Genomic DNA, 23,286 nt, shown 5'->3' on the forward strand with positions numbered 1-23,286 from the left:
GTTAATTGCTTGATGCTGCCCACTACCATGTCCCAGAGTCAGGATTCAAAACCTGTCATAATGGCAGGAACTTCCTGGCCTGTGCTGCACTGCCCTTCCCTGCTCTAGTCTTCTCTGCAAGAGCTGAAAAATAAGGCACTTTTTCCACACATCCTTGCCAACATTTATTGTTGCTTATATTCTTGATAATTGCCAGCATCATCATTTAAAAACAGAATTATTTTAACTTTACAAATTCATGGGTACTATGTGATAATCTGATGCTTATATATAGAATATAATGTTCAAATCAGGGCAGTTAACATTTTCACCTCAAACATTTCAAACTTTAAATTAACACAATAATTATACATATTTATGTGCTACCGTGTAATATTTCAATAGATGTGTACAGTGTGTACTGATCAAATCAGGATAAATAATATTTCTGTTCCTCTCATTCCTCATAATTGGGGCCTTTGAGCTCTTCTCTGATTAGACATAAAACAAGTGAATTATTGCAAAGAATTGTCTGCCGACATTTTTGAAGAGTACCAGAACTTATCACTTCTAGGTACTGTTTTGGTACACATTATCTAAAGTCCCACTACCCCTTCCCTCAACACTTCCCAGCCTCTAGTATTACTGTTATACATTTAGATTGACTTTTAAAGAAACACACATATAAGAACATGCAGAATTTGACTTTTGAAAATATAATACCCTTCAATTCCATCCATTTTGCTGTAAGTGATAGAATGTCATTCTTTTTTTAAAAAATAAATATTTATTTTTAGTTGTAGTTGAACACAATACCTTTATTACATTTATTTACTTTTATGTGGCACTATGTATTTAACTCAGGGTCTCATATGCACGAGGTGAGTGCTCTACTGCTGAGTCACAAGCCCAGACCTAGAAAGCCATTCTTCTATGGCTGAATAATATTTTATTATAAACAACTGTGTGTATATAGCACAGTATCTTTATCCATTCCTCCACTAATGGGCATCTGGGTTTATTCCATATCAGTTATTGTGAACAGTGCAGCCATGAACATGGGTGGCAAGTATCTCATTTCCTTTGGAGATATACCCAGAAGTGCAGATCAACTTTTAGTTTCTTGAAGAAGCTCCATCTCTTCTCCATATGGCAGTGTTAGTTTGCATTCCCATCAATAATGTATGAGAGTTCCCTCTAAACCACATCCCTGCCAGAATTTGTTTTCTTTTTGGTAATAGTGATTCTATATAGGGTGAGAGAGTGTATTTTAATTTTTTTGCCATGATGGCTAAGTAAGTTGAGTGCTGTTTTTTTTTTTTTTCTTTTTCATGAATTTCTTGGCCATTTGAATTTACCCCTTTAAAAGCAGACATGCAGACCAGTGGTACACAACAGAGTCAGAAATAACCCTGTGTACTTACAGTCAAATCATTCTCAACAGAGGTGCCAAAAACATGTCTTGGAGAAAGGAGAGTGACTTGGATAAATAGTGCTGGAAAAACTGGATATTCAAAAGGGGGAGATTTAAATTTGAACTCTATTTCTCACGATGAAAATCAGCTTGAGGACTGGGGTTGTAGGTCAATGGAGAGCACTTGCCCGGCCTGTGGGAGGCCCTGGTTTCCATCTCCAGTGACACAAAACCTCAAAAACAAAAATAAATGGCAATGAGAACAGAATGGTCAGAAACTCAAATGTAAGACTTGAAACTCTGAAACCACAAGGAAACCAGAAGAAATACCTTGTTACATTGGTATAGGCAATGACATTTTTCATAGTTCCCCAAAAGTACAAGGAATAAAAGTAAAAAGTTATCAATAGGATTATTCAAACTAAGAAGTTTCTGTAAAGCAAATTTGCCATAGAGGGAAGAGACAGGCTGCAAAATAGGAGAAACTATTTTGCACACTATTAATGTGACAAAGAGTTACTATGTGGAATATACAGGAACTTAAAACACTCAATATCAAGAATCACATCAGCCACATCATCAACAAAAATTACTCCACAAATAACCCACTGTGTTGCTGGGGAAGATTTGCTTTGCTCACAAGAGCAGATCCTGGAGAGACGGGGACTTAGCTAGACCCAATTGCTCTCTGGGAACCTCTGTGCATTGCTTTGTGTACCAGGGTTACCCATCCAGGGTCACTGTGATTTCTGTTGATCTTCTAGTTAGTGACTTAAGTGAAATACACTTACAGATTCCCTAACATGATACTGATGTTGTGAAGTGGAAATGCCAAAAGTTCTTCTCTATGACTGGGATGGAGGTAAGAGTTTGGTTTCTATCCATGCTCAACTACTGCACCTATAAACATGGCTACTGGGTAGTGGGAGGCCACCACTTCCTCCTCAGGGAGCACATTTATAATGGTACCATTTTGCATGGGAAGGTGTTAACTTGTCTCAAATGACTTGGAGATTTTCTCTGGGTGTGGAAGATGGGATTTCTGATGTCACTCTTGAGCCACTCCCCTAATGATCCTTAGCAGGCAGATGGGGTTCTGGTCTGAGGCTTGGAGGAGAGGTCTGAGCTGCAGCTCCAGATCCAGGTGAAGAGTGGAGGAAGGGAAGTGACAGGTTTCAGTTGGTGGCTTGTCAAACTGGCTGTTTGGAGGAATCACTGGTTGAGTTGTGAGCCTTGCCAGAAGTCCCAGCCTGACATAAACTTTTAAGAAAACATCTCTGCCAATTTTAACCAAGACTGATTTTTGGAATTTTGACTTTTGGAACTTCAAGAAAATAAACTTATTTTAACCTTTAAAGGAAGTAGTCAGTGGGGCTGGGTTTTGGCTCAGTGGTAGACCACTTTTCTAACATGTGCAGTGGGCTGGGTTTGATCCCCAGAACCCCCATGAAAATAAATAAAATAAAGCCATTGTGTCCAACTACAATTTTTATGAAAGTAATCTGTAACCTTTAGCCAATTATATCATATTGCTAGCATCAGTTTCTTCATCTGCAAAATGAGATCATGACCCATTTGCAGTTTTGTGAATTGATGCTTTATTTTCTGATGTGTCTTCATGACATGATGCCTACTCTTTCCTTTTTGCTCTTCTATACATTTTCATGTTGGGCTAGGAGAGCAAGGCAGTAATACTTTATTTGCTTATCCTGAAGATGTAAATTGAAATGAAGGCTAATATTGCCTAAGTCTGAATCTGCGAATGGATCAATTAAAGGGGGTGCCTCCAAATGCTGAGTCAAAAGACCAGGCTAAAGTGCTACATTCTTACCACTATTCTGCAAAATTATAGTTTAATGGAGCAAAAATAATTGCATCTATGTTTCTAGCACATTTTATGAGTGCTTTGCCTCATGGATTTACGAGGAGTTTAATCTAGTGCAAACCTCTCTTGGTTTTTCAGAAGATCCTCTTTATGGCTTGAGTTAAATATGTTTTTATGTGACAAAGTCTTTTTGTGCATCTTCTAATATGGTGCGAGAGTGAAATAAATTGCACCTTGGGTTTGATTACTGGTGGTTTGAGTTAATGGGAAAAGGTAAGATGAAGGAAAACCACATTGCAAGGTTATATGATTTTATTAAATTATATTTACAGGTTTACTTGACACAATTTTATACCAAAATGGTTTTTCTGGCATCTGTTTATCAGTATTTGCCACTTATTAGTGCCTGCAAATTACCTTTTATGGGAATCGTGTACTTACAGTCATACTGGTGTCTAATATACCAGAGCTCTCAAAGCTCACGTGATTTGCTGTTGTTAGGTTTTGCTTGTGTTTTTCTGGCTGGTGCACCTCCTGGTTCTCTCTCTTTCCCAAAAGTTTCAAACAATGATGACTCCATTTTTGTGAATGGGAAGGAAATGAAGAGCAAAATGGAGAGGCTGTAGTTGTGGCTCAGTGGTAGAGCACTTGCATAATATGCATGAGGCACTGGGTTTGATCCCCAGCACCACATAAAAACGAACAAATAAAATAAAGGTATTGTGTCCATCTACAACTAAAAAAATATTAATAACAAAAGAGTAAGGTGGACATGATAGTGAACTTCACCTAAAAGCAACCTGGGAGGTGGAGGTCAATGTCTTGGTACCCAAACTCCTCTTGCAGATTGAGATCTCAGACACAAAGCTGAGCCAGATCAAGGGCTAGAGGATTCTGGTGGCTTCCAACAGAAGGTGAGGAGCACAACACAGTGGGTTACAGTGGTCTGTGCTTGAGGTTCAGATAAATCTGACCTGGGACTCACTCATACTTTAATATTAACACCTCCTAGAGTACTTGTGGTGATGCAGTGAGATGACAGATGCACCTGGCATGAGACTTGGCTTTGGCAATAGCTGTTTTCCATCCACGTCTCATTCCTGTTCATTTCTGTGTTCCTCTTTCTCAGTCCTATGCTAGTGGATGTTGGCCATTTTTCATGCACACATTGCAAAGATTAAGACTGTGAGCTCTGGAATGAGGCTTCATGAGTTTAAACCCTGGTTTTTCCACTTAAAGCTCTGTGAACTTTTGGCTTCACCTGTCCATTCCTCAGCTTATTTGGCTAAATAGAAGATAATAATATTACTGAAAAGATGTCCCAATAATTCAATGACATAATGCCCAGTAGACAAAATTCTAAAGATGAACTGCTTGCTCTCTAAGAATCCCATCTCCTGCTTCACCAGTCAAACATTGATCTGATAGTGTGGTGTGGGGACTTCACAGAAATATCTACAAACAACTTATCAATCTTATGGAGAGTACCCTCATGGTCCAGATGAATCAGATAACCCATTTGAGAGCAGAACATTCTCTTTATTCTCATGGCCACACCATGCAGCCTATGGCCTAGAGGCTGGGTCCGAGAGTTTCCTTACCTTCTTCCACTTTATTTACTTAGTTTCTCACTTTCACTGTATGAGACACCAGTGTTGGTATGCAAGAGTTTGGGCAGGCTTAAAAGTCATCCATTAGCCTGGAGAAAGAAGGAGCCCTGGACTAGAAGTCCTATCACTACACAGCAACTGGGTGGTCCCTGCAGCAAGACATTAGAAACAGAAATTCTTTCTAGCTCATTAACAGCAATCAAGAGGGCTTCTTCTAAACTCACACTGCCATGATGTACATCAACATTAGCCTTCTGAAGATAGACATTGGCAGTGATAGAGAAAACTTACACACCTTACTCTTTGGCAAATACTTTTCCCATAAGTCTCAGAAATTGACTCTATTCATTAAGTTCATCTTGATTAACCTCTGGAAATAGGAAAACTTCCTCCTAAATCTGATCAGGAGCTAGGCAAGTAGCTCAGTGTTGAGTCTGTACATAGCATGCAGAAGGACCCTAAATTTGATCCCAGCACCAATAATTATTTTAAATATTTATTAAAAATTTAATTTTAAGCAACTTCCCATTATGGTACTATCATAAGGATAAGAAAAACATTATACTGGATTCCCCATCTGGCCCCAGGACATGACTCATGGGTGTCAAAGCTAATCTCACAAGTGCTACAGACACAGAAATTGGGTCAGATTCCACCTTCCACCTCCATCTCCCTCCCACACAGGCAGATCTACTCCTGATTTCTGAGAGCTTCCCCATCCATAAAAAGTCATGAGGCCAGGCCCATGAACAAAGAGCTTCTAGATGCCCTGGTCTAGTCCCTGTTTGATGCTTACTAATTGTGTGCTCATTGTCAAATCCCAGCACACCTTGGGGATTTTATTTTCTCTCCTATATAATGCAGATCACCTTTACCCAAGGACCTTAGGAGGATGTCAGAGCAGAGTAAATGCAAAATCCTCCCACAGGGGACAGCACACAATGGTCAACAGGATCATCCCCTAGAGCTGCTGACCCACCACGAACAGCAGCTCCCTGAGCTGAGTGTGTGAGGGACTGAGTCAAGAGACAATGCCTGAATTCAACCTGGGTTGACTCAGTCCTGAGATGTGTGACATGGACAATTCACAAATCATCTCTCAGTGAAGTTTCTCTTCTATTACATATGATTCTGCTCATGCAAAATTCCAGCTATGATACTCAGAAACAGTCAGAAGTCTCAAAATAAGAAGGAGCTATTTTTACAGATTGTATCTCTCTGCCCTTATCCACAATCAGGACCTGGAGAGCTTAGCTAACACCTCTTGATTCATTCCAGTCTGTGGCCTGAACTTCTCTGGCCTACTGTGCTTCATTCTCCAATTAGCAGTCACCACAGCATGAAGATGTTGCTTTTAATCTATGGCTATTGAGTAGTAATGGCTCATGAGCTGGTGGTTCAGTAGCCATGTCTCTCCCCTTGGCACCTCTCACCAAGTGTCCCAGGAAGGTCTTCCGAGGTGTTTTTAAGCTTCCTCACACCCTTTGAACCCCAAACCAACAATTTCCGTACAATGTGCCCAAATATGCTTTCTCTAGCCCAGGACAACAGGCTTCTGGGTCAGGCTCTAGCCACAAATGACAGTGGATTTAAAGGAGTTACTGACTGCACCCACCACAACCCCATTGTCAAGATGGTCTAGAAGAAAACATGCAGGTGATTCCTATTACTGTAGCCACTTAGAACAAAGGTGTCCCTTTGAAGAATGCAACAAACATTTAAAGCCTCCTGGGTCACCTGGGTTTTGGGCAATAGGCTGTGAGAGAGAAACCTGACTCTGATACTAGTGGGCAGAGGAAGTGTGAAAAGTGAGTGGCTGGCACCTAGATAGACTTCAGCCTCCATCAATGTGTAACTACTACCTCAGGGAGGGAGATCATGGGCACAAGGTAGAAATGCCTATCTGGCAACAATTGCTAAGACTCAGCCCCATAAGTTACAGCACAAATATGGTATACTGAGTAACTCCAAGGGCACTGCATTCTGTAGGGTCAAGGTCAAGACAGCCTGGTTGGAAGGCTGAATCTCATGCCTGGAGAAACTCCTTTTCAATTCCAGATACTGCAATCAAAGCTCTCAGTGAACTGGAGGGCATACAGGTGGGATGGAAGTGAAATTCTCTAAAATTAGGGCTTTGAGGTGCCCTAGAAAACAATCACAATGCAGGGATATGGAGTGAGTTAAGGGCCTGGTGTCAGGACTCAATGCCCTAGCTTCAGAGGTCATTTAAACTCTCTGCATCTTAGACACTAGAGGTGCTGCCATGGAGTTGGTTAGAATAGCTAAGAGGAAAGGGATCCCCCAAGGGATGCAGATGTCAAGATCTGCCCCCTTTCATACTTTTCTCCCCACCAGGAAACATTCTGCAAAGAGGTCAGCTGCCAGGCAGGAACTTAGGAACACTTGTGATTGCAGGTGGAAAGCTGCTCACTGGTAACTTCACTTGAAGTTGTTTCTTTGTTTCAGAAACTGATCTTTGGAAAAGGCCTGGAAGAACCAGCTTTAAACAGTCAAAGATACACAGCTCCTTTTCTAAGTCACACAGAAAAAACTTTGCTCACACTAACTCATTTAATGCTGAATTATCTCCCCTAAATGCAGTGCATCTGCCATTCATTTGGTTTGGTACTGGGAACAGAAGCCAGGGGTGCTTTATCACTGAGCTACATTTTGTGGTACATATTTCTCAGAACAAAGGAAAGAGAATATGATGCCATCTCTATCATTGTGAGCCCGTCAGAAATGAGTTTTGAACATTCTTGCTAATTTGTAGTATAGAAATAGAATGCCCAAACAGGAATGTGTATTAACTTATTTGAAGACAAAGGCTAGTATGTAAAATGAAACTAACCAGCATATATAAGGGATCACTCCTACACTAAATGCTCATCCTTTGGGTAAGAATCCACTGAGGCTGGATACACACAAATAAACACTGCTTCCTATTGAATACTCTGGTTTGAGAATCCCATGCAACATTTTATTCTGTTTTGCTTGTTGCAAAAACTCACTTATCTTATCCTTCTCATTGGATATATATATATATATATATATATATATATATATATATATATATATATATATATATATATATATATAATAATGACCAGTTTTCTTAGAAGTATTTACATACTGTGAGAAGTAAAAAGAACACAGGAGGTTTTCTATGGCAATAATTCATATGGCTTCTATAGAAACTGTGAACAGGCCTGGAGATGTAGCTCAGTGCTAGAGGTATTGCTCTGCATGTACTAGGCCTTGAAATATAACCATCAACCCTGCAAGAAAATAAAAGGGAGAAAGAAGGAAGGAAGGAAGGAAAAAAGGAAGGAAGGAAGGAAGAAAAAAGATAAGGGACAGGAGGGGAGAGAAAGGAATAAATAATTAAAACAAAAGACAAATGGTACAAATCCAAATATATGATATACTAGATCTTTAAATTTTTACAGAGCTTTAGAATTTTAGTGACATCAAACTGGGTGATATTATGCCATTACAGAATGGCACATAATAAGTTCTGCCTTGGCCTGGCCTAAAACAAACCAACAGGTGGGTGACCTGGAGAGATCTCCTCCCTGGCTTGATTGAGACAGGTTTGAACCTGTGCTGCCTCAGGATGTACAGCATAGTGAAGGGGCCATGACTTCTCTGACAGACGGTGTGAGTGCACTAGACCCCTGGGAGCCCATGACCAGGGCTTTTCATGCCCATGCCTGAAGCACTCCCAACCCCCTGCTGGTTCACAATGGTCTGCTCCACTGCCTGGTACAGGTTTGCTCCTGACCAAAGACCTGTGTGTCCACAGCCTGTTGAGGTGTGGCTGGGCATGGTGTGGTTGTGGAGGGAATAGCCAAAGTAGTGTTAGCATGATGAAGGATCAACAGCTGCTCCTCAGCCATAGTTTGGGGTGGTCCTGGAAGAAGTAAGCAGGGTTGTGGTGTGCGTTGTCTGAATAAATGGAAACACATCCTAGTCCTTATGGCTGTCCATGGGAGTTGTTGATATGTTCAGCTATTGGATGTTTTGTTGTTCTCTTGTTTTTGTGGAGAAGTTATCAGGATGTGAGAAGCAGGTGTTATGTCAGAAGAGGAAAAAAAGCTTGCTCTAAACTTTTCTGGACTATTTGAGGAAAAATGTAAACTACTTGGAAAAGTTAGTCTTGTTCAAAAAGTATATGAAGGCTTAGAGTCATCTTTAAATGATGCCATTTTGGAGAAGGAGTCGATAGAAGCAGAAACTTTGGAGACCATATATGAAAACCTGGATAGGTCCATATCTAAACTTGAGGATGAAATACTCTTTCTAGAAAACAAGCTAAAAGTAGAGAAAACTAAGCATTTTCAACAGGGTGAATTGATGGTGGGTATATTAAAAATATTTAAGTCCCTAGAAGATGAATCTAAATCCCTTAAATCTCAAGCTAAAATAACCTTAAGAATATTTAAAATGAATAAAGAAGCAGTTAGAGTAGCAATAAAAGAGTCTTTGAATGAAAATTCCCAACTTCAGGAAAGTCAGAAATAGCTTTACAAGAAGTTGAGGTAAGGAAAGAGAGAGTGAATGGCCTCAATAAACAGAAAATGACATTTGAACACTCTAAAGTACATACAGAACACGTTCTAAGAGATAAAGAAAATCACATTAAATCTCTGACTGAACACTTTCCACAGATTAAAGATTGGGTTCCTGTGCCTGCAAAAGTCCTAACTAATGATGGTAACTTGGAGTTGGAAATGGAGAGTGAATCAGAAATTGATGATCACATAGAACATCAGCCAAAAGGGGCTTTGAAAAAACTAGTATATGTTGTAATGTTTAAGGCCACTTTTATAACTTTAGAAAGAGAAAGAAATCAAATTTATACTTTATTATCTGTAGTAATTGAAACAAAGGAAGATGTTATTGGACATATTAAAAATCTTAAGACAAAATAAGCATCTTTGCAAGCAGAAAATACAGTTTGAACGTGAGAATCAGAATTCTCAGCAGAAACTTAAAGTCATGATGGAACTATATCAAGAAAATGTAATGGAACTCCAAAGGAAATTAATAGGAGAGGAAAATTTCTAGTTATAGCAAGAGGAGAAACTTTCAAAAGTGTAAGAAAAGATCAGCCATACAACTAAACCACTGGAGCCTATAGAAATCAAGCCAAAGATCTTGAAGAAAAATTGGAGAGAACCATTCATTTCTATCAGGGGCATGTTATGTACTATGAGAAAAATGAACATGTTAATGAGTTGTCAGCTCAAAATCCTAAAAGATACCTCAATTATTTTAGCAAACAAAATGCTCACAACAAACAAAAATTAACTGAATTGGAATTCAAATTTAAACTTTCAGAAAAAGATTAATCTACCCTTGATGTTTCAAATACAGCTCTGGCAGAGAGCATTCCCCAAATGGTCCCTCACCATTGGGTCAACCTTCATCTGAAGTGAAAGATTCTCTTTTGGAAAAGAAGGGTCCACTCAGACTCTCTTCTTTGGTGCCAGTGGGAGAAGGAAGAGGCTCAAGGGGCCCAGAGAATTCTCTGGACCATCCAACTAGCAATGAAAGAAGAGAAGCAAACTGTGATATGTTAACTGATCCTCAGAGAGCACCTTCTGACACTGAGCCCCTGGCACCTCTATGTCAACAGGCCCATAGGATAATGATCCCTCCACCAGGCCAACCATATTCTTATCCACAGCTTCCTCTACAAAGGCAAGGTGGATATTATTCTAATTATGGCCAACCATATTCTTATCCACAGCTTCCTCTACAAAGGCAAGGTGGATATTATTCTAATTATGTTAGACCATCTGTATCAGCAGATTTCAAACGTTCCACTATGATGCCTTTGGATCAAATGGATGGGCCTCCATCTTCAGATATGGAGTCCAGTAGAAATGATACCAAAGTCGATCTTGGTGATTCCAATGTGCCTGATTCATCACTCTCTGCAGAAAATGAAGCAACTGGCTCTGGCTTTGTTTTCTCACCTTTCCATCCAATCAAACATCCATTTTTTCCTGTGGATCCAAGTAGTCAGTTCATGAGAAGAGGACCTTTTTTTCCTCCACCTCCTCCAGGAAACATGTATGGATCATCTCAAGAATATTTTTCACTGGGCCCACCACCCCCTCTATTCTTAATGGGACCATGGTGATTTCCTCATTATATGCCTCTACCTCCCACCCCAGCATTTTGAAAGTAGAAGTGAATTCCATTCAGGGTTGAGTCCACCATCAAATGAACCTGGTACTGCACATCCAGAAACACAACAAAAAATATGACAATATTTATTTATCTGCCTTCAAATTAATTTATTTCTCATTTTTAGTTTAAGTAACTGCTTTATTTTAAGTGATTATACTTTTGATCCAATTGAAGCTTAATGGAAATATAATTTTTAGGACAGTATTTTGTAAATAAAGATGGTTTAAATATGAATCTTATGAGTAAATTATTTTCATTTTATCTTATTCTAGAGATTATAACATTTAATTTGATTAATGCACTATTATATTAGCAATAAATGGAGTTTTATACATGTAATCTTGCAGTTGGGGTAATTTTAAACATCAAACAAATGCTGTCCCTTTATTCAAAAACATATTTACTGTGGTTGTAGCAAATGTGAAAGAACCTTTAGGCTTAATAAAATATTTTAATTGATTTAAATTTTGTTTAGCTTTGATAATAAAAATCAGCTAGTTTTCCTGTAAAAAAAGAATACTCTAGAGAATATTAAGAGTTAATCAGAAAACACAACTAAATATGTCATGGAAATAGGAGATTTCAAATATAAAAAATTTCAGTTCTCAGAAAACTTGCAGAATTGGAAACCATAATTTAAGTTCACTCTGTTCCTATTTTCCTTTACATCTTCTTTATTTTATACCCATTTTGCTGTGGTTCACTGATATGGGGAGTGTTCTACTCTTTGTTTGGTTTTCAGAGAGATATTTCTAAAATATAAATGAATTATTAGGACACTGAAGTTAAGAAACAAAGACATAACTCCAAGTGTTATTGTTAGATTCAATAGTCATAAAATGACTCTGCTAATCTAACATAAATGTTTGAAGTCCTTAATCTCAATTTCTATATTATTGCAAATAAATAACAATTTACAAAACTGCACCAGTCCTGAGAGGACACTTTGAGCAATGTTTCCCTGATAGAGACCAAGAAAGAACATTTATTAAAAATACCCTAATTAAGAATTATTGGTTATTTTTTTTCAAGTGTTAAATATGCTCTTTAGATTTTTGTAAAGAGTATACATTTACGTTCAATATAAATGTAGATATAATTTTCTTCTTAAATATAAGAAACAGCTTTATCATAACTGATATCCAGTGAAGACTTTCAATGATACTTGAGCCCATGATTTATTTAAATGAGAAAAGAAAATTGGGCATCAAAAAGGAACCTCTACAAGTTCAATAAATCTAATCTGTTTTCCCTCAAGAGTAACACTGGTTGTTAAATCAATCCTATAATTTTTACTTTCCAGCATAAAACATTAGTCACTCTAAATGAGTGGAAGACAAGTCTACATTCATGATCTAATAAAATGGACTGATGATTCCCCCACTGGTGTTAATCCAGAATTACTTCTGCCCTAACTACTCCAGGAGAATAGTTGCTTGTATATTTCATGTTTTATCCCAAGAAACTGAAAATAAGGTAATTTCAGGTTGAAAAGAGAACTGACATGCCTAAATACCATGATACAGTCCTATAACAAGTTATAGCTTCAGAAGAAAAGCCTGAAAGGCCCTTCTAAATATGACACCATTTATTGAATCAGGTTACAACTTTGTTTACAGCTCTGAAAATGAAAGTTAAATAAAATAAAACAATATTAAACTTGGCAATTTATAGAATTTAAGGAAATATTAATTACAAAAATTAAGTCATATACACAGTACATATTTATATGCACTTCACCTAAATAATTGGGCTCTTATTGTACAAATCAAAATTCTCATAACTAAAGAAAAGTCTTGGGCTGGAGATGTGGCTCAATGGTAGATCACTTGCTTTCCAGGTGGGAGAACCTGAGTTCAATCCTCAGCATAAAAATAAATAAGTGAAATAAAGGTATTGTGTCCAAATGCAACTAAAGATATATATTAAAAAAATGAAGAGTCCTGCTCCTCATATTTAAGCTGTCATCATTAAAAGAATAGTCTTTTTTACATGATTTATGTGGAGAAATATAGCACCAGTGAAGTAATCTAATTGGTATATTATTAAGTGTCTTATTTATAAATGATTTTTATTTGTTGATAGACTTTTACTTTATTCATTTATTCATATGTAGTACAGATTATCAAACACAGTGCCTCACACATGCTGGGCAGGTTCTCTGCTACTGAGCCACAACCCCAGCCCATGATTATATTTTAATAACCACTAACAATAATCTAAAAAGGAAATGGGCATATCTCTATTATCAAAGAAATAAAGCCAAAAATAGATAACAACAATAATTAGACCTGAATTATTTTCTAATGTTCTACTCATTATACATATTATTTGATTCTACAGTGGTTTAACAAATGAAATGTTTATGAAATGTTTCCTAGCACTTGGCCAGTATCTACCCTTTGACAACAGAGGAAATGGGTATGGTAGAATTCATTTCATGAAGTAATTTCATATACCCAGGGATACCAATATTCCTCAAATATGCTATGGGCCTGAGACTACTGATATTGAGTAAAAGGATAGTGTTTAATAAAAATTGAGGACTTGGGTTTTGAACCAGCAATAGAGTGATTACCTGGAACCTGCAAGGTCCTGGGTTTGATCCTCCGCACTATGTATAAATAAATAAAGGTATTGTGTCTATCTAGAACTAAAAAAAAAATTTTTTTTGAAAAATGGTTAACATGGAAAATTTCACATCATGTATATTTTAACCAAAATAAAACATTTAAAGTGGAAAACAAACAACTGAGGGGTGCCAGAGAGGGAGCTGTGAGTACTCACTGAAATGGGTTCTCATTGAGGATGGTAGGTGGCCTGATTTCAATAGGTGTTTTAGGTGGTGCTACATCCTGGGATATCCTTTCTGGTGAGGTGTCCATTTGAGGATTCATTTGGGAAGGCTTGGTTGGTGATGGAATGCTGTTCATAAACCCTTGCCTGAAATTTTTGATGGATTCGTCATTATGCCATTTGCTATATTAATATTGGGTAAAAAGACAACTTGCAACTTTTATTTTTTTGTCCTTTTTTTTCAACATACAACTATATGAAGATCAAAAATATGACAAATGTGGCCTCCTATTCTGAGAGTGTTTTAAAGTGATAGATTCCTGGAAATAAGAAATGACAAATTCCTATGGGACATGTAAACTCTATTCAAAATATTAATATACTTTAGGTACCCATAGGAAAATTCTGTGATATAAACTACATGATGCACTTTTTCCTGAGTCCCCTCTCTTACATTAGCCCATGCCTCTAAGAACAGCATCTCCTGGAGACTGCAGGGCCTGTTGCCTGAGAGCAGTGAGCTCTGCCCTGAGTAAACTGAGGAAGGCAGGAATGGTGAAGTCTAGACAGGGCAAAGGAATGGTATGACAAGGAATATTCTGGAATACGCTGCCTTCTGTCTGGATGACCTGCTGAAGGAACAGGTGTTGAAAGGGATTGTGGCCCAGGAAACTTGGGGGAGGAACCATGGAACGCATGCAGTGAAACCTGGGTTCTCCTAGAAACTTGTCAGTAAGCCTGTCTCTAACTGTGCCTGGAGAGGTGAGTGGCTGTCTGCACATGGGACAAAGTGCCAAGTGGCCCTTCCTTCATCAAGGATAAAACCAGGGCCTTCAGCATCTTAGTTAGACCCTGTCTTTTTGTGACTGGCTTCTTTGAGTTAGCCTAATATTTTCAAGGTTCACTCATGTCATAGCATGTAATCAGTACTCCATTCCTTGCTATTGCAGAACAACATTCCATTAGATGGATATGTTGTATTTATTAATCTATGTTGTTATTTGAGTCAATTGTACTTTTTGGCTATTTGAATAACACTGATGAGAACACTCATAAACTTTTGTGTGCATGCCTAATTTTGTTTCCCATACCTAGGAATAGGACTGCTGGATCACTTAGTAAGTCTGTATCTAACATGGAAGAAGTTGCCAGACTGTGCTAGAAAGCAGCTGCATCCTTTACATTTCCATCCCCAGGTCACTGCGTATCTTTTTCTCTGAGAACATATGCTATTGTCCATGTCTTTGATTGTAGCCATCCTTCTAGGCATTAAGTTGTCTCTTTTTATGACTTTGATTTGCAATACCTTAATGATCAATGACAAATGGTGACTGTTTTGCAAACATAATGATTTTCAGAGAAGTGCATATTCATGACTTTGGGCACTTTTTTTGGATTTTCTTTGTTGCTTAGTTGTAACAGTTATTTGTATATTTTGGGTAACACTCATTTCTGAGTTATAATCTAAGATTTGCAAATATTTTCTTCAATTCTGTGAGTTGCCAATTCAATTTCTTGGTGCATTCTTTTATGCTCAAAAGCTTTTTTTTTCAACAAAATTCAAGTTACTTATTATTTCTTTTGTTGATTAACTGGTGCCTTATATTAGTAACCACTAATAATGTAAGGCCAAAATGATGCATTCCTATGTATTTTCTAAGAGTTTGCAGTTTTAGCTTTGCATTGAGTTCTGTGATATATTTTGAGGGTGAGTTTGTGTTGTGTGTGTGTGTGTTTGTGTGTGTGTACACGTGTATATTTGTACACATGTGGGTGTATATGAAGTGAGGGAGGGAGTCTGGTTCCATTCTTTTCTAAATGTTTATCTGTTCCCTCAGCACCCTTTGTTGAAAAGGTCCTTTGCCATTGATATGTCCATGCATTCTTGGTGATTCCTTAGCACATCATAATATTGAATATATATATATATATATATATATATATATATATATATATTTTCTGCCAAAACTCATTCATGATTTGTTCTTCAGAAAAGGAGCCATGAAAGCCCCTTGGTGACACGTTTGCTCTCTTTAGCCTTTCCAGCTCACTGCACACTGTCCACCTGCAGGTAAAGGTATAGATTATGCTTCAAGAGGCTGAGCTGTTTCTGGGTCTCAGGCCATGAGGACTCCGCTTCCAATGAGCCCTCATGCCCATACCTCTGTGTCCATATGACAAATTAGCAGCTCTGAGCAGCTCTGCCAGATAACACCGTAGCTGCTACTTGACCAAGCACATGTCCATCTAGACTGGCCAGAAACCCAGGCACATTGAACAAAAAATGGACTGTTAGTCCCCTCAAGTGCATAGATCCAGGTGACTATCACACAGGTTTCTTCATAGGATGCCATCCAAAGGGGAACAGGAGCACATTCTGTTCTAATCCATCCATGTGGCAATTAGATATTGATTGTATGGGTAGGGCCCTTGACACTTTGGACCTCAATTCCTCTGGTGAGGGGAGTGGATTGAGTTTTCTGAGTTGATTCCTTTGAGGCAGGGGACAGGTTTGGGTTGGAACAGGGAGAAGTGGGTAGCCAGTTAACTGGGCCCCTATAGGCTGGCTTACTGTGTGAACTTCCCCAACACCCTGAAGTGTCCTTCCTCATAGGATGGCACTTGGAGCCATCCTACCCACACACTCAGGACTCAAGAGCTAACTCTGTACCCTGCACCTGCTCACCTCTGGGAACTAATCACCCATTCATCTTTATGAACAGAACTTTCTGTTACATTTCTTCCAGTATCCACTGCTTGGCAGAAATTCCGCTTTCTCTGCTCATATTTCCCCTAAAAATTTTCAGAGAAATAGAGTGTGATTTCTATTTTTGATATAATTTGAGTTTGATCATCATGCAAACTTTATTTTTCTGAAACATATTTTATGTATTTAAGTATGCCCACAATTGTATTTTTTTTTTTTTTTTGGTAATAGTTGGACCTGGAGAATCATGCTAAATGAAATAAGCCTGACTTGGAAAGTCAAGGGATGCTTTCTCTTATATGTGGAAACTACAAAGTACAAAACCAAATAAAAAAGGAATCTCAATAAAATAGAACAGCCATCTTTACAGTAAAGAAAGGAAATGGAGAGAGAGGTAGAAGAAAAGGGCATTGGGAAGTACAGCAGAACAAAATCAACCAAACTATGCTTTGTCCATGTGTGAAAATACCACACCGAAATCCAACTTTTATAAGTAATTATAATGCATTAATTTAAAAAGGAACAAAAGAAGGGAAAAAAGTAGATAGAGCAAAGGCATCAGGGAAAGAGAGAAAGGGAAGAAAAGATATGAAATTAATCAAATTATGTCATGTACAAATATGGCATAATGAATACCACTACTATGTATATTTTTTTGAAAATTCAAAAACTATTATTGATGATGATTTATTCAGACAAATAATATTGAAGTATGCATCATAGGCTTCATCCTTACAAAACAAAACAAAAAAATTACAATAATTGACATACTCAGGAGATCTTCAGAGTGTAGTCCTAGGCCAAAATTGAATTTATATTTTAACTTTTGTTCAAAATTTTACTAATAGTTTTATATGCCATAGCTCAGAGAGCATACTAGGTTTCACAAGCAGTAATAAGATATACTGTTGTATTTTAAACATTAGATGTCCTCAAGATGTGATTTGGTCTTAAATGTAAATATCTCAGACTCATAATTACATGACAATTAATAAACTTTTAGTTTTCATCCCCTACTTTAAGGTTAAAGGAAAAATCCTTAGACATATTACATTTAGTGGAGTTTCTTAATCAAGGAAAAGAAAATGGAAACAAATTACCCACTTAATTGTCAGCCTCAGGACTCGAATAGCTTCACAGCACTTATGTTTTCTATATGCCAGGACAGCGATGATGAAGAGGAACAGTGAGGCTGAAAACAGCTTTTCCAGGTGATACAGAACTCCATTCCTAGGATTCACAATTCACAGGCTCAGCACTGCCATTTCTAAGACTCTGCTGTGTCAGAAGTATCCTCTGCACTAGGCTTTCATTAGGTAGGGTGAGCACTACCTTCACTGGCAAACCCCAGATTCAAGGGTGGAGTAGTCCTCAGGCCAAACCTCATTTAATGTAATATGACAAAGTTTTAAGAAATGAGTAGCACATCTGATTTCTACAAATTATTTTAGAAAATGTCCTCTGAGATTGTAAATAACATTACTTTAACATATTTTTGATTCAAGTCTAAATTAACTTAACAATAACTTAGACTGCATATAGTGGTTTGTATGTAACAAGCCAAATGAATACACCATGTAATAAAAGAATTGTGAAAACTGCGACTAAGGAACTTCCCAATGATAAATGGTTTTTGGACCTGTATTTCAGAAAATCCTACAGTGTACATAATAATACATAGAAAATTCAAGTCCAGTGCTGAATATGTATGCATATGAAACAGTTTTTTTGGTACTGGGGATTGACCTCAGGGGAATTCAAACACTTAGCCACATTTCCAGCCTTGTTTTCTCTTTTATTTATAGAAAGAGAGTCTCACTGAGTTTCTTAGTGCATCACTTTTGCTAAGGTTGGTTTTGAACTTGGTGTCAGCCTCCCTGAGCTGCTGGGATTACAGGCACACACCACAGTGGAACATTTTTTAGTGTGTTCAAGGCCTGGGCTCAATCTCCAGCCCTGTAAAGAGAGGGGGAAATTAATTTAATTTACATATTTTGAAAACTTGGGATAGGATGGTGGCTCAACAGTAGAGGGCTTTCCTAGCATGGGCGAGGCTCTGGGTTCGATCCATAGCACCACATGAAAGTGAATAAAATAATGATATTGTGTCCAAGTATAACTAAAAAAAATAAAAATAAAACATTTCAAATCTCAATATCTATATGAAACATATTTCAGACTGCAAAATATTTTAATGCAAAATCATTAAAAACTCTCATTTTGCTATGGACAGTGGCACATGCCTATAATTTCAGTGATTTGGGAGGCTAAAATAAGAGAATTACAAGTACAATGGCACGTTTACCAACGTAGGCCCTAAGCAATTTAGTGAGATCTTGTCTCAAAATTCAAAAAAGAAAAAGTGATGGAGATATGGCTCTTTGGTAAAGGATCCTTAGTTTAAATTATCAATACAAAAACAAATTCAACTGGGTGAAGTTTGACATGTATACAATCCTGCAATCCCAGTTACTTTGGAGGCTGGGGAGAGAATGGAAAGTTAAGGGCAGCCTAGGCATCATAGAGAAATCCTGTCTCAAAATAAATAAATGAGTTTGGGGATGTAGCTTAGTGGTAGAGTTCCCCTGGGTTCGAGCCCTAATATAAATAAAATTCACATAAGACATTGTTATTTGTCACATGAAATTTAAATAACTCAAAATGTAAGTCAAGCACAAAAAGAATGATGAACACCATATCACAGAAAAAAACTTCTCAGATACTTGATTTCTTAGATGATCTTGTATCTCTTTGACCTTCAATGATAGTGAGTGTATTTACATTTGTTACAAAGGATATCAGTGCTATGAGGATACTAATATTCACTGACAACTTAATTTGATATTTATATTTAATTAATTTTATCAAGATCAAGGACGATTTCTAAATTCAGGTCAGTACCTCCAAGAAAAAGTTTTGGGATTGATGGTAAATTGGCATGTTTATTTTACAACAATACAACAACTTAACCTTTAAATCTTTGTTTAACAATATATTATCAGGGCTGGGGTACAGCTCAGTGGTAGAGCACTTGCCCCTCATATGAGAAGCACTGGGTTTGACCCTCAGAACCACATAAAATTAAATAAAATAAATAAAGATATTGTGTCCATCGTTAAAAAAAATCATAAACAAAGATACCATTGTCTTCTGAAGCTGTACATTTCTACTCATACCGCATGTTGAATAGCACTGAAAATCAGACATTTATTTTTCTTCAAATGAATTAGCTGTAACGTTGATTTATGTTGCTGATCACTTTGTATACAATCACAATTACATCCTAGGAATGTTTATCTTCCAGCAAGTAGTATTAAACAGTGAAAAAAAGAATTGTTCTTATGTTGGATACAGAACTATTCAAAATCAATTTATGCTGATTCATCAGAGAACTGTAGATATATTTTAAAGGTAATGTGAATAAACCTTTCTGCTTTAATTAACACCTAATAAATATCTGATTAAGCTATGATACTGAATATTAAGTATTGATCAAATCCATTAATGAATTAATATTTATAAAGAGCTTTAGTCCTCATTAAATATATCAGGTGTTCAAAACCATTAACCTCAAGTTGACTTTGTAAGATGGCAGTATAAACTGTGGTGACAAGTCCTATTGTGGGGTGTCCCCCAATACTTCCACCAGCTCCTATCAGTTAGGATAGTAAATAGACTCTCACCTACTCACCCTGTGCACAGGCTGGTGGGTAATCATTAGCTCAGTGACTACTGGCTCACACCAGTGCATTTTTGGAGTGTCTGTTTTTCTTAATAACAATCTAGACCTAATGTTAGGATTACATATCCTTTTCATACAATAATGATGATTTTTTCCCCTACAGTACTGGGGACTCTCGGGTATCTCATGTGCTAGGAAAGTGCTGTGCCACCAACCTATATCAAGAGCCTCCTTTAAATCTTATTGTGAGACAGGGTTTTCCTACATTGCATAGTTTGGACTCAATTTTGTAATACTCCTGCCTCAACTTCCTGAGTCACTGAAATTACAGGTATGTTCTACCATAGCTGACATGATGAGCCAAATTGACTATGAAAGTTCAGTAAAATACTGGCAGCTTTTGACCTTTCTATACTTTACTAAGCATGGAGAAGTGAAAGTGATCTATACTCATCATAAAACTATTAGCAACATAGCCACAATGCAGATGTAGGGGGCACCTGTGAAGTCATGTCAGTAAGCTTTGTTTTAACACTGCTATGCTGTCATTCAATTTGCCTTCAGTATCATAGCTGCCTTTAGGTTAGACCCAAAGATCTGAGAGTCAGTCAAACATTTCAAAATCTTGAATATACTCCAAGTGTAAAATGGTAAACAATTATTTTGGGTAGGTCAGTTAAAAACACATGCCACACTACTATCCAAATGTAAACTCTGGTTAGGTGAATGTTTTCTTCCAATAATGTCAAGTAGTGAATTTCTTCACAATACATCTTTACTCTTCAATCCTGCCTCTCCTTTTTGTCAAATTTCCTGCTGCTTGCCAATAATGTTGAGAAAGGTATGAATACTTGCCTAATTTGTAAATTTCAGCCAAATATCAGAGTTACCAAAAGTTGAATTCCCTTTTTCCTTTAGTGTTGTCTGCACTAGAGTAGATTATTTCAGGAAGTAAGTATATATCTCCGTATGATAATGTGGCAGATCACAAACTCAGTTGCATTTAATCTGTGAGACAGCATTCAAACTGAGAGCATTAAGTTCTAAAAGCAAGCTCATACAGTGTTGTTGCTTTTTATGTGATCAGGTATTACCAAGATCATAGTTTTTTGAATGATAACTCATTAATTATCATAATTAGGTTTTCATATTGACATAATGAAGTGTGATGTGGTGTGTCATTTCAGGAGTTCATTCACTGAGCAGGTAGGAAGAACAGAGCTGAGGCTCCACCAATCAGCATGAACTAACGTTTGCTGAACATTAAAACCCAATAAAGATTGCTCTGATGTGACTTCCAGAGTGGAGACTGATAATCTCTTCTCCACATTGAAGTCATCATTTTCACCTTCCTGCCTCTCAGGGGGTTTGGGAGGTGCCATAAAAGGAAGGAAGTGCATGAACAGCTCTTCTCCCTGGTGATCATATATTGGATGAAGGAGGTAAAATGAATTCAGAAGGTGTGAAGTACCTGAATGAACTGACAAGTCAGTGACAGTGACCATGGGAATGAACTCATGCAGCCAAATGTTCCCATAAGAAGATGAACAGGGCCCACACCAAAGAGAATTTAAGACCTCCCACTGGACCTACTTCAAAAATATCCCATGCTGCCCTAGCAACACACCATGCTCTCAATGCTGCCTGGGAGCCACTGCCCATTTCACCTGGGGCAGATGAATAGTGGTTGAGGGAGTTTGAAAGAGGTGTGAGAGGAAGGCAGGAGGTGGATGGGCTCAATAAGTATTCACATCCCCCTCTCCCCACTCCATGGGACCTTCTGCACTTCCATCTCAGAGGGCAAATCATAACTGACAGAGGTGTGAGAATTGGGATCACAAGCAGCTCAAAGGAGATTTCTGTTGGAAGCAGTAGTAGCAGTTGGGTTCACCACAGGAACACAGCATTTTGCATATTACAGACACAACTCAGATCTTCTGCCCTGTGTGTCCTCAGCAGACAGCATGGGGGAAGGATCCAGATACAATATTGTCTGATTGTAGACTCAGCTCAGGTTAGCAGCATCCTGGGAGCACCAGATGGTTGTCAGCACCATGGGGTGCTGGAGGTCAGATAAGTTGCCAAGGATGAACTTGAACTTATAATCCTTCTATGTCAGACTTCCAAGTCACTGGAATTACAGGTGTGTACCGCCATGCGTGGTGTAAAGAAGATTAAAAATCTGGATGCTTTTGTAAATGCCTGTAATTACCAGCAACTCACGAGGATAAGGCAGAAGGTTCATAAGTTTAAGACTAGCCTTAGGATTTATTAAGGTCTTAAGTAACTTAGTGAGCTCATGTCTAAAGAAAAAATTTAAAAGGGATGTGATGTGGCTCATTGGTTATTCCCCCAAATTAAGTTTAAAATGAATTCTTAATAATAGAAGATAAAAACTGATGAAAGAAATAGTAAAATTATTAAAATATGAAGATTTATCTGAGAAGAGAAAAAACTTCAAAGTCACTGAAGTATTAATTTTAAAAATTTTATTAAAAAACATGTTTTCTGCCCTCAGAAAAGAAAAATGAAACTTAATAATGCAATAGATATTGTTTGAGTCTTTTCCTTCGCTTCATCTCCTAGAACACAAGTCCCAGGTTTCTGTGCTACACAGGTGCTGAAAAATATCAGGGGAAAACATACAGAACCCCAAAAGAAAGGAAATGGAATTCTTATCAATCAGGGATGTAGCCATTGATTTGACTGAAAAGGAGTGGGAATGCCTTCAGCTTGCTCAGAAAAAAAATTATAGAGAGATGTGTTGTTGGCCTTCCTGGTCATGACTCCTAATCATACCCAAGAATATTCACCAGAAAAGGACATAAGACATATATTTCACAAAGTGTTAAGTGAAAAATATAGAAAATGTTTTCTTGACTATTTACAACAAAAGAAAATATGGAAAAATACAAGTGAGAGTAAACAGCAGAAATCATATAAAAAAATCAGGACTTGTTTACCACCAAAGAGATTATACTGGATAGAAGCCCTACAAATATAAACAATGTGGCAAAGCTTTTGGAAAAAATAAAATTCTTATTTACCACAGAAGAACCCACACTGGAGAGA

At 37.6% G+C, this 23,286-nt stretch overlaps 1 pseudogene; it reads left to right on the forward strand.

Moving 5' to 3' along the window:
* The first annotated feature begins 8,467 nt into the window (after nt 1–8,467).
* On the forward strand, nt 8,468–10,979 carry LOC124091424 (melanoma inhibitory activity protein 2-like; annotated as a pseudogene).
* Nucleotides 10,980–23,286: the final 12,307 nt, after the last annotated feature.

Source organism: Marmota monax, unplaced genomic scaffold (genome assembly GCF_021218885.2).
Source record: "Marmota monax isolate L192 unplaced genomic scaffold, Marmota_monax_Labrador192_F-V1.1 WCK01_AAM20220418_F8-fsc00583, whole genome shotgun sequence".
In the NCBI taxonomy this organism is placed as follows: Eukaryota; Metazoa; Chordata; class Mammalia; order Rodentia; family Sciuridae; genus Marmota; species Marmota monax.